The sequence below is a fragment of the Papio anubis genome, chromosome 4 (genome assembly GCF_008728515.1).
Source record: "Papio anubis isolate 15944 chromosome 4, Panubis1.0, whole genome shotgun sequence".
NCBI classification, from domain to species: Eukaryota; Metazoa; Chordata; class Mammalia; order Primates; family Cercopithecidae; genus Papio; species Papio anubis.
In genome coordinates, this window is record NC_044979.1 from 166,820,915 (window position 1) to 166,835,995 (window position 15,081).

Sequence of the window (15,081 nt, forward strand, 5' to 3'; positions counted from 1 at the left end):
AGAATTGCAGCCGCCCAACAACACTCCACGTGCTAAAAGTGGTCTGTTTGAGATGGGCATTAAGAAAATGGTGACCAACACCCACCAATGGTGACCTAAGTGGGACTGGCGTGACTCGGTGTTCTCAAAGGCAAGTCAGAATAGTTTTCAAGAGACAGCACATGTGTGATAACTCACTATTAATGATTCTTTAGGAATTCAATCAATGAGTTTTTACAGGTGAGGAGATACTGGACCTTTTCAGGTATTCTCTTAAGTCCAGAGAGGTGAAACAAATGCTCAGAAGTTAGTCCATCTCAAGAAATAGTCTATTCAGCCACGACAATACTAAAGGAGCTACTAACATCATTTTTCATGCACAAAAACACTTCATTGTTTTTTCCTTTGAAGCACCTTCTTAGTTTTCTGACTCATTTGAGTGATGGCTTATAAACAAAATTCTGGGTTTTTGTTGCTGGTGTTGGTGTTGGTTTTTTTTTTTTTTGGAGACAGGGTCTTGCTCTGTCGCCCAGGCTGGAGCGCAGTGGAACGATCTTGGCTTACTACAGCCTCTGCCTCCCAGGTTCAAGCAATTCTCGTGCAGCCTCCCGAGCAGCTGGGACTACAGGCATGTGCCACCACGCCTGGCTAAGTTTTATATTTTTAGTAGAGATGGGGTTTCATCATGTTGCCTAGGCTGGTCTCGAACTCCTGACCTCAAGTGATTTGCCTGCCTCAGCCTCCCAAAGTGCTGGGATTACAGGTGTGAGCCACCTCGCCCAGCCACTTGTAAACAACATTTTATTAACAGGACCCCACCAGCACATGACTCTGTGCTGGCTGGCAGCTGGAACTTAAGTCAAGAGAGTACTTTATCTTTATTATTTCTGAATCGGATCAGGTTTGTATTCCACATAAGAAACAGCATCAAATATTAAAAACGGTGTCAACCAACAAAGTCACCTCCCACTGGGCAAACCTAACTGGTCCAGCAGTTGTTATGTGGATAACAAATATTTTGCCTGTGGATAAAGAAGATTTCAATACGCTAGACAACGCAAGAAGAAACAGCAGAAGCACCACCTGACAAAGCAAATGGAATCACTTTGTAAAGACTGAGTGGGAGGAGGCGAGGTGATAAAGACATTGGAAGCCACAGGTGAGGACTTGTAGATTGAGAAACTTAGGGGGAAAAAAATGCATGTCTATTTATGAGATTAAATTTGCTTCACTTTATGTTATAGTTATCTCGTCTTCGCAGGTCATTATCTTATAGTTTGTCCTTATGTATCACCTTGAAGTTCCACCAGAAAAAGAGAGGCCCCCTTACAGCTAATGAAAGCACCAAGCTTGTTCCTGCTGGTGTTCTGTACAAAGCTCAATCACTGGATCTCTCAGTGCCTCACAATAAGTGGGTATCTCGTTAGGTGGGGTTATTCCCCCCCACTTTTTTTTTTTTTTTTTTTTTTTTTTGAGATGGAGTCTCGCTCTGTCACCAGGCTGGAGTGCAGTGGTGCAATCTCGACTCACTGCAACCTCTGCCTCCTGGGTTCAAGCGATTCTCCTGCCTTAGTCTCCCGAGTAGCTGGGACTACAGGCATGCGCCACCATGCCCAGCTAATTTTTGTATTTTTTTTAGTAGAGACAGGGTTTCACCATGTTGGCCAGGATGGTCTTGATCTCTTGACCTTGTGATCCGCCTGCCTCAGCCTCCCTAAGTGCTGGGATTACAAGTGTGAGCCACCACGCCCAGCCTCGTTTTTTTTTTTTTTTAATTAGGAAAGGAACCAGCTCAGATGGAAAAATAATCTGGTAAGTATTTTTCCTTAAAAAAAAAAACAAAAAACTTTCAAGATGAAAATACCCAGTGTTGGCAAACATACGGAGTAACCAGAACTTCTATGCACTGCTGACTGCCGGCTGGAAAGTAAACTTGCACAACTGCTTTAGAAAACTGTCGGATATTACTTACTAAACTTGAATATATGTACACCCTGTGACCCAGAAAATGCACTCTAGTTACACACTCAAGAGAAACACATTCATATGCACACAAAAATATACACACCAGAACATGCACAGCAGCATATCATGGGTGAAACTGGACACCATCCAGATGCAACCAATAGGGGAATGGATGAATATGTGGGATAATCACACAATGAAATACTATACAGCAAGAATGGAGGAACTATAACTATAGACTAACACACATAAATCTTGCACACATCATTTTGGGGAAGGAATCAGATTCACTGCAGTATATATACTGTAGGATTCTATTTATATGAAGTACTGTATTAGTCCATTTTCCTGCTGCTAACAAAGACATATCCAAGACTGGGTAATTCATAAAAGAAAGAAGTTTAATTGACTCACAGTTCAGCATGGCTGAGGAGGCCTCAGGAAACTCACAATCACGGCGAAGGGGAAGCAAACAACTTCTTCTCATGGTGGCAGCGAGGAGAAGTACAGAATGAAGCAGGGGGGAAAGCCCCTTATAAAACCATCAGATCTAGTGAGAACTCACTCACTGTCACGAGAACAGTATGGAGGTAACTGCCCTCATGATTCAATTACCTCCCAATGGCTCCCTACCACGACAAGTGGGGATTACAGGAACTACAATTCAAGATGAGATTTGGGTGGGGACACAGCCAAACCATATCACGTACCAACACAGATAAACTAATATATACTATTAGAAGTCAAGAGGGCAGGTTTTTTTGATGGGATGAGATGCAATGGGTAGAATCTGGTAAGAAGCACAAGAGAGGTTTCTGGGGTGCTGGCCACCTTCTGTTTCTTCATCTGGGTGCTGCTTACATGGGTGTATGACAGGGGTGTGTTCAGTTTGTTAAACACCATCAAAATGTGCCTTTTCTGTGTATACGTTAAACTATCATAGAAAGTTTCAAAGAACATCCTTCCAAGGTATATTATCCTAATAAAGTTGAGTATAATTTTTCTATAACTATGCTAAAAATATGATACTTCATATTTTTAGTGTTCATTAAATATTGTCCTTACAAAACTACAAAGGAAGTTCCAAGAAGCTTCACCCTTCTCCACCATTTCCTTGTCCTCCCAAGTGCCTGGTAGTACCTGATAAAAAGCTGGTTCCTTGACCCGAAACTTGCTTTCCATTTTGTTTGTATGGCTCAGTGGAAATGAGGAGCTTTTAGATTTTAGTGGAGTCCATGTCTTCACGCCTGTTTTTTCTTTGAGACGGAGTCTCTCTGTCGCCCAGGCTGGAGCACAGTAGCAGCACAATCTCGGCTCACTGCAACCTCCGCCTCCCGAGTTCAAGAGATTCTCTGGCCTCAGCCTCCCGAGGAGTTGGGATTACAGGCGTCCGCCACCACGCCCAGCTAATTTTTGTACTTTTAGTAGAGATGGGGTTTCTCCATGTTGGCCAGGCTGGTCTCGAACTCCTGACCTCAGGCGATCTACCAGCCTCGGCCTCCCAAAGTGCTGGGATTACAGGCGTGAGCCACCACGCCTGGCCATCTTCACCCATTTTTAAAGGATAATGTGGGGGCATCCAGATGCAATCCCTGCAGAGGTGCATGAAGCAGTAAGGAGAGGCTATGGTTCCTGCACCAACACCTGGCAGGTGGAAGCTCAGGGGCAGTCCACATCCATCTCTTCAAGGCAAACCTCTCTCATTTCTGCCTCAGTTAGAACCTCCCAGCCCCTACCCTTACCCCCTAACTCATGGAGTAAGAAAAGGAAATACCTACAACCCTGACATAATACCTGAGCAACGGATAGAAAGATCTGAAATTTCTGATAGCTAGCTTGGTTGAATATATGTTATGAACTTAAGAATTTAAATAAAAATATTTATCCACAAGGGACTCAGATGACCATTTTTCACAGATGGAGGGAAAAAAAGCCCAGAAAAAGTAGGAAACACAGTCATTTATTATAAATCCCAATCTCCACCAACCCTGTTCTTAAAAAAAAAATGCTTTGGTTCTGTTTTTTCCTTGTTTAATATGACACACTGATCCTGACTCCCAGCTCTTGTTAATTGCTCTGAAAGCCAGGCTGCAGCGTCATAAGCATTACCCATTCAATTACTATTATTATTATTATTTTTCTTTTTTAAAGATGGAGTCTGGCTCTGTTGCCCAGGCTGGAGTGCAGTGGTGCAATCTCGGCTCACTGCAAGCTCCGCCTCCTGGGTTCACGCCATTCTCCTGCCTCAGCCTCCCTAGTACCTGGGACTACAGGCACCCGACACCATGCTTAGCTAATTTTTGTATTTTTAGTAGAGGCAGGGTTTCACCATGTTAGCCAGGATGGTCTCGATCTCCTGACCTCGTGATCTGCCTGCCTCAGCCTCCCAAAGTGCTGGGATTACAGGCGTGACCCACTGCACCCAGCCATTATTATTATTATTATTATTATTATTATTATTATTATTATTACTACTACTATTTTAGACAGAATCTCACTCTGTCACCCAGGCTAGTGTGCCTGGGCACAATCTCAGCTCATTGCAACCTCCGCCTCCTAGGTTCACGTGGTCCTCCTGCCTCAGCCTCCCTAGTCCCTAGCTGGGACTACAGGCTACTAAGGAACCACACACCCAGCTAACTTTTGTATTTTTAGTAGAGATGGGGTTTCACCATGTTGGCCAGTCTGGTCTTGAACTCCTGACCTCAAGTGATCCGCCCACCTCAGCCTACCAAAGTGCTGGGATTACAGGCATGCACCACCAAGCCCAGGTAATTTTTGTATTTTTAGTAGAGAGGGGTTTCACCATGTTGGCCAGGGTGGTCCTAAACTCCTGACCTCAGGTGATCACCCTGACTCGGCCTCCCAAAGTGCTGGGATTACAGGCATGACCATTCAATATTTTGAGCTCTTCTCATTCTGGGAATATGGGAGAATAGAACTTTCTGACCCCCTCTGAAGCCAGGCATGGCCATGGCACTTGGCTTTTGCCAGTAAAATGTCAGTAGAAGTGATGTCACTACTCAACAAAAGCCTGATTGGCTTTTGCCCCTTTGCCACAGTCACAGAAGCATTGTGTCAAGATAGAGCTTCTGTCTGCCTGGATCCAAAAGAGTCGAGGATGAGTACGGCTCTGGAGCCAGCCTCGATCATGCCAGGAAGGAGAAAGCATGTTAAACCACTGAGATTTAAGTGCTCCTTACTTCAGCATAATTCTACCCATCCTGACTGATCTCCCAGCAAAGTAAGAATTCCACTGCAAAACAGGGCATGTCTCAAAAATAAAGGAGTCTGTGTAGTGCACGTGGAAGCCCAAGAAAGACCACAATCTGATATGTTCTGTGAAACAACAGCCTTTTGCTCTCCCTATTTAATGAAAGTGGGTCTTCTTGTTCCCCCTGTGCGGACCCCAGCCAAATTCAGCCAATAGCAACACACTCCATTCTGACGTCAGAGAGTTCACCTTTGTCTTCCACTTAAGAAGTAAAAATGAAGGAAGCTGATGAAAGTTAAACACCCTTTGAATGGTATCTATTTAATTTTGGCAAAGCAGCTATCCTGGAACTTATAAAGACAGACAGTGGTTGCTAGGGGCCGGAGTGAAGGGGATATGGAATGTTGCTAAGTAATGGGGACCGCGCTTAAGCTTTGCATGATGAAAAAGAGTTATGGGCTGGGCAGAATGGTTCATGCTTGTAATCCCAGCACTTTGAGAGGCCAAGGCGGGCAAATCACTTGAGGCCAGGAGTTGGAGACCAGCCTGAGCATGGTGAAACCCCATCTCTACTAACAATACAAAATTAGCTGGACATGGTGGCACATGCCTGTAGTCCTAGCTACTCGGGAGGCTGAGGCACAAGAATCGCTTGAACCTGGAAGGTGGAGGTTGCACTGAGCCGAGATCATGCCACTGCACTCCAGCCTGGGTGACAGAGTGAGACTCCATCTCAAAAAAAAAAAAAAAAAAAGTTCTGGCGATTAATAATGGTGACAGTTGCACAACAGTATGAATGTACTTAATGCCACTCAACTGTCCACTTAAAAATGGCTAGATGGTAAATTTTATGTGTGGTGTACCACAATTTAAAAGAAAAAATAATTATAAAATAAAAAGAGCCCCCAAACCTAGAGAAACATATATAGAAATATGTGATGACAGCTGTATGAAAAATTTAGCCATCAGCCCTTTTCACCATTAAGTATGCCTCAGTTCCCCCAAACTTTTTAAAAATCTGTCCATGGCTGAAGGCAGTTCCATTAGAGAGAACTTTTGCTCCCACTGTCCTGTCTAAATAAAATGACAGCCCCTACCATTCTCTATCATTAAGCCAAATCAATTTCTCAGAAGGACTATTCAATAAATGAGCTTTTCTGCAAACTTTGTCCTTTTGCAGTGGCAGGCAGGGAGCTATGTGTCCACAAGAGAGGAGACGAACTCTCCATTGACTGCTTTCAACAGCTAGTTGGGTGGAGAAAAGTCTTGCAACATTTCTTGACCATTCATTGGCCTAACACCTCAACTGGGGACTCCTGACCTGACACAATGTTGTTCCTCAAGGTCTCTCCAGGATATAAATTCTGACATGCTAGAAAAAGCCATTTGAAGCCACTAACCTTGCCTCCCCTTCTTGAACCAGGCAAGGTTAGTTAGGGACATCAGATTCATGAAGGGTCCCTTCGTCAGAATCCAGAAGTCAAAAAGGCAGGAAGGAGAGACCACCCAATGGTACCCTCTCAACTTGCTAACCACAAACCACCTCCCATTAAACAAACAGCAGCAAACAGGTAAAGAGAGTGAATTTTGTGATTCTTCCTTTGCCTTCTGGGGATGCTATAAATACTGTATACAGTTCAGTGAAGGGAATAAGCAAAGTTCTTGCCAACAGACAAATATAATCAGCAAAAAATGCATTTTGCATAACAGCCCCTTTGAGTGCAGAGATAAGATGAAGCTCAGGGCTTCATTATGTATTTAAATAGATCCAGCTTCAATTATCCAACGGCATGGAGGACACTTGGTGATTTCAGATAATCAATGGTTTACGTAAGTGGCAGGAAAAGGGAAATTCATTTTAAACACAAGAAATACTAGGGAATGTATGCCAAATCTAGGAAACTAAAATTTTGGATAATCCAAGTTTATAGAAGCACAAGAATAATTGTAAAGTAGGTCAAACGTTTTCATTTTAAAAGAAAAAAAAAAGAAAGTTACCATTTTTTAAGAGGCTAGATAGGAATAAAGTTCCAGTGTGAATTCTTAAAAGGCTTTTTCTTGTTGATTCTACACTCATCATATTTTGTTTACATAAGACTTATTTAAGCCATTATTTTTAATATCTGTAAAGAGAACTTAAGGCCAGGCATGGTGGCTCACGCCTGTAATCCCAGCACTTTGGGAGGCTGAGGTGGGATCACTTGAGATCAGGAGTTCAAGACTAGCCTGGCCAACATGGTAAAACTCCATCTCTACTAAAAATATAAAAATTAGCCAGGCGTGGTGGTGCATGCCTGTAATCTAAGCTACTTGGGAGGCTGAGGCAGGAGAATTGCTTGAACCTGGGAGGCGGAGGACGCAGTGAGCCAAGATGGAGCCACTGCACTCCAGCCTGGGCGACAAAAGCAAGACTCTGTCTCAAAAAAAAAAAAAAAAAAAAAACACGAAGCCATGCCTGAAACAGAGAAAGCTTCCCTAAAATCTACACAACCTTTGGAGATGCAAGGGAATCTAAAGCTATAAACAAGTGAACGAAAAGTACAGTTTACAATAGAAAGGAACAATGAGATTGAAAAGAGAGTGGGAGAGGGGAAGGGAGGCAGGGAATGGGGAAGGGAGGGAGGAGGTGGGGAAGGAAGTAAGGAAGGGAGGGAGGGAAGGAGGGAAGGAGGGAGAGAAAGCTTCTTTTAGGAATTAAAAAAAAAAATAACCAAAATTAAAATGTCAATAGAAGGAAATCATTGTGAAGGATCAGAACACCAACAAGGTGCAGTGGCTTACACCTGTAATCCCAGCACTTCGGGAGGCCAAGGCAGGTGGATCACTTGACCCCAGGAGTTCAAGACCAGCCTGGGCAACATGGCAAAACCCCATCTCTACGTAAAACACAAACATTAGCCAAGCATGGTGGTGTGCACCTGTCATCCCAGCTATTTGAGAGGCTGAGGTGGGAGAACCTGGGAGGCTGAGGCTGCAATCAGCCATGATTATACCACTGCACTCCAGCCTGGGCAACAGAGTAAGACCCTGTCTCCAAAAAAAACCAAAGAAAAGAAATTGTGCTTGCTTCGGCAGCATATATACTAAACAAGGATCAGAATATTAGTGATAAAGAAATGATGCTAAATGATTCAAAGAGGAAAAAAAAACCACACACACATATGCTAATCAGAAATGAGAACATTATCAGAAAATAATTAAACCAAGGGGAAATGACTTCCAAGCCAAAATTCCAAATTACTCAAATATTATGCAAGTAAAAGGTAGAATGAAGACATTTAAAAATATGCATCATTTTATAGGAAGTTACTACAGGTTATTTTCATGAAAAAGAAGCAGCTGGTAATTCTAGGGAGGCTGTTGTACAAGAGGCCCATAGAGCAGCCATATGGGAGCAGGACAATGTGCCAGGGAGGGCAGGCTTCAAAGGAAAACATCACTGATGAAACAGCTAACACGCTGGAGATTTAGAAAATATCACTGCCACATAACCAGGAAAATAAGCAATATGAGCCTTCCCCCCCCCGCCCACCCCGCAAAAAAAGAGGGCAGTCATTAACTACAGAAAAAAACAAACAAGAAAGAAATTGTTACAGAAAAGAAATAAGATCACAGTACACTACTTGACTCTGCAGCCAATACTATTTATATAGTCATAACAATGTAATAATACTGACTAGTGCTTTAATCCTAAATATTCATATACCTATATGGGAAGATGAGGAAAGAAGAATTTATAGCTAACACAGCTAAATGTTCATCTATCATAATAGAAAGTCAGTAGTACCTAAAATCCATTAGAAACAGCAGTATAAACATGTTAATGAGAAATGAGAGCAAATGCAAGAAAACAAAGAAACAAAAACATCAGCTAAAATAGTTTTGTATAGTTGCTTCTGGGGAATAAGCCTCATGAGGCGAAGAGGGCAAAAGGAGGAAAATAATTTCACTCTAAGCCTTTTAATGTTAGCTGAATTCTTTTAAACTATGCTGATATTGATTTAATACAAATTTAAACTAATGTAAGAAAAGAAAGAATGCCATTAGTAACATAATTTGCATGATACATAACAGTATAGAAACTGTATAGGAAGATCCAGCTCAACCACACTTATACCTCTGCAGTGTGGGGAAACCTCTGAGGCACCCACAAGAAGGCATACAATCTAACTGATTTTCAGCCTTTTATATTCATTTTGCACTTCAATATCCATATTCTCCATTAAATGTCTCCTAAGAGGTAGGCAAGTGGGGCCCCTGCCAGAGCTCTGCACCTCAGGAGGTCCCATAGTTTGGAGGGTTTTTCTTGAAATTTTCCAAGTCTCCCTCTGGCTCCTGGAAAGCGGAGGTTTCAGGAGGTTTCTCCCCTTCAGGGAATTCTCTCACCCTGTACCAGCTATGCGGTCTCAAAAAGATGCCCAAAACTCTTGAACTTGAGTCTGTGGCTAGTGAGTCGTATCCACCAGCCTGTGTGGTATTTCTTTCACCAGACTGCTTGAGTTTGGGCCACCAGAATGGTGCTGACAGTTGATCCAAGGTGAGCCAAATTCTTTATATAGATAAAGCCTCCATAAAAAAATATTTTCCTGGGCCTCCACATATCCTAGAGTTGGCCCTTCTCCACAACTAATCCATGCCAAAATCAAAGGTAAATATTTCTACAGTGGCTGGCTAGGAGGAGGGATATAATCTACGGAGTGGGGAAAACAGGACTTAACTACAGACTAAGTCAACACAGAAACCAACAAAGAGAACGAAGACCTTGTACTCAGCTTGTCATATCAGCGGATAATGTGAAGTTAAGAGGAATATAAACACCAGGGAAGATCAAATAAGGATCCCAGAGGATTTCAACAGTTTATTAGAAGGATAAAAGCCACAAGGATAACATATCAAAGAGGTACATTTAAGTTCTGAGTTGGGTTTTTGAAAAAAAAATCTATTAAAATAAGATGGGGAAGGTCTTGTTGGGTAAGAATTGATTTTGAGGGTTTAAGATACCATGAGCTCAGTCTGGTCAACAGTTTGATGTGGCTTTTAATAAAAGGAATTGACTCTAGAGGAAACAAGGACAATAGGAACCTCACTGCAGGCTGCATGGGGCAGACCACACAGAGGCTCACACAGGATGCTAAGCTCGCTTACAAGTAAGAACAGGGAGAATGGCTTGGAAACCTTACGCAGGGTAGCCCAAAGAGACGTGGCAGGAGATAAATGAAAGCTGTTTTTAAGTATCTAAAAGGTGATGAGGAGGATAAGCAGAAGACTTGCACAGGACTCTGGGGGTGAATACAGAAACAAAGAGAAATGGCAAGACTCACTAGAAAGAACATATTATCTCAGCATGACGAAAAACTTTCTAGGACTTACGGTTGCCTAACAAAACAGATGGTTGAAAGCTGGGAGATCTCCAGGAATGGGAGATGCTGCCCAGAGAGTAGGCTCACCTGTTGGCCAGGGTCTTGCAGGGACCGTACCCCTCTTTGAGAGGGGCACTGGGTCAAGATGCCAAATCTCCACTAAAGTCTTTTCTACCACAAGTCCACTTGACACCTCCTTGTGAAAGATGATTTACAGCTTCTTCCCCAGCCTGGCTGCCCTTGTCCAGGGCATGCGGCCATGACCTTCCTCAAGTCTGACACACACAGCTAGACATGGCTTCCAAGGGAGTTCTCTAGACCCTGATGAAACTCAAGACCTTAGTCTTTTCACAGTGAAGCCACACTTAATTTCTGTAAAGTTGCTTATTTAAGAGGAGCCCATGGAATGGTCTTTTTTTCTTTATTACTAAAATGGTAACTGTTAAGCGTTTGCTATCTATCAGACACCATCATCATCACACTTAATCTTCAACTCAACTTAATGGCATATGAGTCTCTTAATATGCATGTAATACCCTCACACAAGTGACTTTGTAAATGATGAGAAAACTTTCTATGGAAGGAAAAGGCAATCAATTCCTAGAGATAACATTTTCTATACCCCTTTAGATACATAACAGCATATGATTTTCTACTCTATTATCTTTCTTATTTGCCTGCTAGCTATGTTCCCAAGGTGTTTAACAGACAAATTAATAACTAATATTAGGATATATTACCATAAAGGTGGGTGAGCTTTTTGGAATTGCATGTGACATCCTAAGATAATGAATGAATGAAGGCCCAATAGGAAGTTGTACTTTGTAGGTGGTAGGTACAGTCTCTGGCTTCAAGTTGAAGGAAAGAACTCAAATTAAAATAGTGCAGACAGCTTAGCACTTCTTCCATATACCCGGCTCCAACATTCCTGCTCATTCCCACCCTCCTCCGACCTCACACATAAAAATTCCTTTCCTACTTTTGTTGGTAACATGAATCTCCTTTCCATGGGTGAGTCTGTGGGTATTTGAGTAACAGCATCGAATCAGTAGCACACAGGCTCTGGAAGCTGTGTGCACTGAATTGAGCCCTGGGGCTGGAATAACCTACAAATTACTTCCATAATCATGGCTGATCGCCTGTGCTTTGGCCTCACCCCTACACACACAGGTTTCATTCTGATTTGGCTGCTCCAGAGTTACGTGGATTTATAATAAGCAGAAGGCAGAGAATGTTTTCAAACATTCTCTTTGAAAGAGAGAATGTATGTGAAAACACAAAGGTTTTCAAAAATAAGATCCTATGTTGTCACATACAAAAAAGTTTACTCCATGTGATCTATTGGATATTTACATTCTACTAGCAATTTTATGGCCATGAAGGTTCTTTCAAAAGGAATTCACATCAGAAACGTGTAAGTGAAAAAGAAAACCTTCCGGTTCCACTTGAGGGTTAAAAACAAATTTTTAAGAGAGCCTTTCTGAAATCCATCTGATAATCATCTAACCTGTGTAGTGAGGCAAGGCAGGACCAAGATTAGGTTTCACTTTAGAAATATTTCCAATGAGTAGCTTAATTCTAGGATTGAGAAAAGGCTAGTCCCTTTTTATGGTAGCCACTGACTCTTACCCTTGTTCTTCTTAGGGTCAATCGTGATAGGACAAATGGTATACTCAGACAATAAAAGGTTTGGAGAAACAGAGGCTTGGTTTGAGTTGAGTAAGTATGTGACTTTGGGTCCAATTACTAGCTTCTGTAAGCCTCGACTTCAACAAATGGGGTATACAACACGCATCAATGGGTTAAAATGTGGATACATAATCCAACTAACTACTGCTCTAAGAATTACATGTGACTCACATTAAGATGGTAGTATACAATAAGGGCTAAGTAAAACATAGCCACTAATTTCACAATAACGTTACTGTTGCTGTCAGACAGTTAGACATTTCCTCATTTGCAAGATTTCCAATTAATAAAAACTATGCCAGATGCAGAAAAACAATTTTTTTTTTTTTTTTTTTAAGATAGGATCTTGCTCTGTCACCCAGGCTGGAGTGCAATGGTGCAACCATGGATCACTGCAGCCTTGACCTCCTTGGAGCAAGTGATCTTCCCACCTCAGCCTCTCAACTAGCTGGGACTACAGGTACATGCCATCATGTCCAGCTAATTTTTTTCATTTTTATTTTTTGGTAGAGACAGGGTCTTTCCATGTTGTCCAGGCTGGTCACAACCTCCTGGGCTCAGTGATCTGCCTGCCTTGGCCCCACAAAGTGCTGAGATTACAGGCATGAGCCATCATGCCCAGCCAAAACAATTGTTTATAACATATATATGAGAAAATTTTCATGACGCTATAGCATGTAGATTTAAAAAATAAGATACTCAAAGCATTACCCATTAAGGAAGGCTTGAGAAGTGAGCATGGGTTACAATTAAGTTTCACGGCAACAAATGGCACCCTTAAGAGAATAAAAAGCAAGCCACAGAGTAGAAAAAGATACTTGCAATGAATATAATCAACACAGATGATATACAAAATATGCAAAGAGCTGCCATAAATCATTAACAAAGAAACTCTGATGGAAAAAAAATTGACAAGAAAGTAAAATAAGCACTTCACAAAAGATGATATTGAAATGGTCACTAAGTGCATGAATATGCACTCAATTTCACATTAATATCTTAAAAAGGATTTTTTAAAATCTCAATATCAAGTTGGCAAACATGAGGAATAACTAGAATTCTCCTAGGCTGCTGATGAGAATATAAATCACACTAATCATTTTGAAAACTGGCATATCCTGAATATGTGTCTAACCCATGACCCTGCATGCCACTCCTAGGTATATATGTTTGTCCAGCAGAAATGTGGACAAACATAATCTGAGAACAGGTACAAGAGTGCTCACAACAACATTGCTTGCGATCCTTAACACCTGGGAACAACTCAGATGTACCTATGGAATGGTTGCTATATGTCCCAGTTGGCCTGGGACTGTCGCCACTTATACCTGGTATACTGGCATATCTGTTAATAGTGTCTACTCTCTAAAGTGTCCTGGTGAATGCCATCAACATCAATGGGGGTTGGGGTGCGGTAGGAGGGTTAAGAACCTCCGAAGAGCCATTCCTTCACAAAAGCAACAAGAACAGTGGTAAAAAATGGTCAAAATCAACTTTTTCACAATTCCAGAAATTAATCTAAGTTCTGTAACAATCTGAGCTGCATTTATTAAAGACAAATGGCTGAACCTCAGTAAAAACAGCAAGTTTTGTGATATTTTAAATCGCTCTATTTCCATCTTTGTCTCCTCATCTATACAATCACATGAAAACCAGCTGCATAGCCCCACAGGAGGAAACTACCTTCCTCAAGTCTGACACATGAAACTAAACATGGCATTCCAAGGTAGATCTCTATATCTTTCCCAAAACACCTTTCTCAGAGAACCATCACTAAGCAACCTGTCTAACACGTCCCAGAAAAACCTCTTCACAGAGCTTGTTGCTATTTGACCTGACTCAGACCTCATTCATGCAAACACTCTTCACTCTAGGGGGTGCTTGTGAAAAACAATTAATGACAATTGTTTAACACTGCAGTCGCCTGAAGCAGTGTTAACAGTTGAGCAAATGAGAAGTTGACCAAGAAACTTGAGGAAAAGCTGGGGAATACAATTTCCACAAAAGGCTCTGAAAAGCTATGACACAGTTCTTATAATCTGTAAGGTCACTGATATGGTTTGGCTGTGTCTCCACCCAAATCTCATCTTCAATTGTAGCTACCATAATTCCCACGTGTCGTGGAAGGGACCCAGTGGGAGGTAATTAAATCATGGGTGCAGGTCTTTCCATGCTGTTCTCATGATAGTAAGTCTCATGAAATCTGATGGTTTTATAAAGGGGAGTTCCCCTGCATACACTCTCTCGTCTGCTGCCATGTAAGAGGACTTTGCTCCTCCTTTGCCTTCTGCCATGATTGTGAGGCCTCCCCAGCCACGTGGAACTGTGAGCCCATTAAGCATCTTTTCCTTATAAATTACCCAGTCTCGGGTATGTCTTTATTAGGGGTGTGAGAATTGACTAATACAGTCACAAATACGTGTAAGGCTGTCCACAAGCCCAGATAGTCACAAGAAGTTCCTAAGCTCACCGTTTGACTTACCCTACAGCTCGGTGAAAGCAGAGATGAAGGCTAAGGCAGAGAGGAAAGTTAGTTGCCTGAGCATTGACAATGTGCAGGAACTTGGAAACTTCTGTTCTTAGGAAAGACTAGGAAACTTATTGCTTCTGTACATTCAAGGAAATCTCTCTCTAATAGTTAGCTGACTACTAAACTAGCTGAGCAGAGACTTCAGTGGGTACACATGACAAAGCCTAAATATTTTATAGATCTCAAGAAAGTCACTAAACAAAGAAGCACTATCACCACCAATAATCAACAACAATAGCAAATCCCAGAGGATGGGAGGTGGATCTGCTTTCAGAGTTGCCACATTTATATTATTTTAAACGTACAATTTAAACCAAAAAAGTATGAGACATGCAAATAAACAA

General features: G+C 41.9%; 1 protein-coding gene across 7 annotated transcripts in view; it reads right to left on the reverse strand.

Moving 5' to 3' along the window:
* The window catches only part of TIAM1 (TIAM Rac1 associated GEF 1), a 293,585-nt gene that overhangs the window by 108,456 nt on the left and 170,048 nt on the right, over positions 1-15,081 (reverse strand). The window lies entirely within an intron of this gene.